The sequence below is a fragment of the Vespa crabro genome, chromosome 22, assembly GCF_910589235.1.
Source record: "Vespa crabro chromosome 22, iyVesCrab1.2, whole genome shotgun sequence".
Taxonomy (NCBI): domain Eukaryota; kingdom Metazoa; phylum Arthropoda; class Insecta; order Hymenoptera; family Vespidae; genus Vespa; species Vespa crabro.
The window spans coordinates 2,216,666-2,219,165 of record NC_060976.1 but is presented as its reverse complement, the minus strand read 5'-3'; the positions used below and the strand labels follow the sequence as shown (position 1 = coordinate 2,219,165).

The window sequence follows — 2,500 nt, the reverse complement described above, 5'->3', positions numbered from 1 at the left end:
GTAATAGGATACCATTCTCTGAATTCGTAGAAAGAGCAAACATGAAAATTTCGATATATTTCAACCTTTTCTTTACATATATATATATATATATATATATATATATATATATATATTTATTTATAGACCTAGCATGTTGCAATAGTAGAAACCTTATTAACCTTTTCGTTACGGTGCACTTGTGCAATAATGCATTTCCCAAAATTGTACGCACCGTTTCATTGATAATTCATACAGAATTATGTTAGAATGGACTCTCGATACACGTTTATTCTTAATCACGTAAAATAATTTTTTCGAAATATTAATAATAATAATAATAATAATAATAATAATAATAATAATAATAATAATAATAATAATAATAGTGATAATAATGATAAAGAAAAAAAGGGAACAAAGTTCTACATTTAACTCCTTTTAATGTATATATTAATTATTTTATATAACAGTGGGATTAGTTCAAGCGATTTTTTTTTTTTTTCTTTTTTTTTTTTTACACAAATGGGATAATTAATTTAGTCAAATAGATTTTGAAAATTTTTCTTAGAAATGAATTTATAGGTAAATAAATAAAAAGTGTTTCGTCGAATATTCGACGAACAATTCGAATATTTCTTCTTTTTTTTTTTTTTTTTCTCTTTTTTTTTTTTCTTTCTTTTTTTTTAACAATGTTACATAAATAAAAAGTAATCAATTAAATTTCATCAAATATGTAAAGTTTAAGATTTGAATTTATTCGAATTAAAGATAATACGAAGATTCTTTTTTATTTCGTATTTCTCAAAGATTTGATATCTAAAATATTGTTTTTTTTTTTTTTCCCCTATCCTTTCGTTTCGTGTCACTACAAAAATTAAGGAAAAAAACAAAAAAATTAAGTTCAAACCTCTTGAAACATAACGATCCGCTTGAACTCTTTTCTCAAAGGTCATAGAATGACCTGTGCGAGGTCATTGGTTCATTGTAACTCCACTTATTCGTGTCGGATCTCTACGTCAATTTGTCCATGACATATATATATATATATATATATATATATATATATATATATATATATATATATGTCTATATACTTTCATTCCTTGATTTCATATATATATATATATATATATATATATATATATATATATATATATATATATGCCGTTTTGGGAACGAAAAAGTTAATTAATAATGAATGAAAAAAAAAGGAAGGAAATTTCTCTGCTTGATTATTTGGTTGTCCAAAAAAAAAAAAAAAAAAAAAAAAAGAGAAAAAAAAGGAAAAAAAATGAAAGAAAAACAATCGCAAGGAAAGCGATCGATTCTTATAATAATAATAATAATAGTAATTAATAATAATAATAATAATAATAATAATAATAATTATATTTTCTTTTGCTTTCAGGTAATGGATCAAAGTGATTCAACATTTTTATATAATCGCAAACCATTTCGAGAATACTAAGTAATGAGTGAGTAAAATCATATTTTCTATACGTATATATAAAATGAGAAAGAGAGAGAGAGAGAGAGAGAGAGGGCGGGAGATGATAAAATAACATTTGTTTACAAATAAATATAAAACTATAGGTAATATGAAATTATAGAATATTTCGTAATATCAAACACTTTTTGATGATAATAACAAAGAAGGGGAAAAAAAGGAAAGATAGATAGAGAAAGAGAAAGAGAAAGAGAAAGAGAGAGAGAGAGATAGATAGAGTGAAATGGGAAGGGAAGGGTCAAAGAGAGATAGAGATTGAGGGAGAGAGAAAATGTCTAAACTTTGAAAAGGATAATACATAAGCGGTTCAAACAGGTTCACTCAATCCTAATTATTTAATCCCACTTCTCTTCGAAATTCCCTATTCGCGATATACGCAATGCTAATTCGTCTGGTCCAGCCATTTTGCATTCCCTATTTCGGTCACGAACTACTGCAAAAGTGGACTTTAAACGTATTCTCTGGAAGCTTTCTCTCTCTCTCTCTCTCTCTCTCTCTCTCTCTCTTTTTCTCTCTTTCTCGTCCATCTTCAATCTCAGTTGCACACAATTTTATCCTCTAGTTTCGGATTATATACGAGGGCAAAGAGGATAGTAGAGAGTCGTTACGCTACACACACACACACACACACATATATATATATATATATATATATATATATATATATATTTCTCTCTCTTTCTCTCTCACTCTCTTTCTCTTTCTTTTTCTCTTTCTCTATTTCTCTTATGCGGCTGGGCTGCTGAGTTTACCGGGCTTTCGTCGGCAGATGTATTTCACACGATAACGACTTTAGTTACGGTGTCACTCCTCGGTAGTCGGTCCGTGACATCTGGTAGGCCGTCCGTATAATAGAAAATTTTCTTTCTCTCTTCTTCTTCTCTCCCTCTCTCTCTCTCTCTCTTTCTTTGCCACTATCTCTATCTTTGCACGCTTGATGATGACCGACCTTGCGGAACGAACTTGAAGAGGGAGAGAGAGAAAAAAAGGTCAATGGGAGAAATTGGTGAA

General features: G+C 28.4%; 1 protein-coding gene and 1 long non-coding RNA gene across 17 annotated transcripts in view; both read left to right on the top strand.

The window, feature by feature from the left end:
- The window catches only part of LOC124431669, a 91,110-nt gene extending 89,632 nt beyond the window's left edge, over nt 1–1,478 (top strand). The window contains exon 3 of the long non-coding RNA XR_006944065.1: nt 1,391–1,478. This is a non-coding gene — a long non-coding RNA (uncharacterized LOC124431669). The remainder of the gene's footprint in view (nt 1–1,390) is intronic.
- Nucleotides 1–2,500, top strand: part of LOC124431664 (fasciclin-1) — a 361,473-nt gene that overhangs the window by 145,131 nt on the left and 213,842 nt on the right. The window lies entirely within an intron of this gene.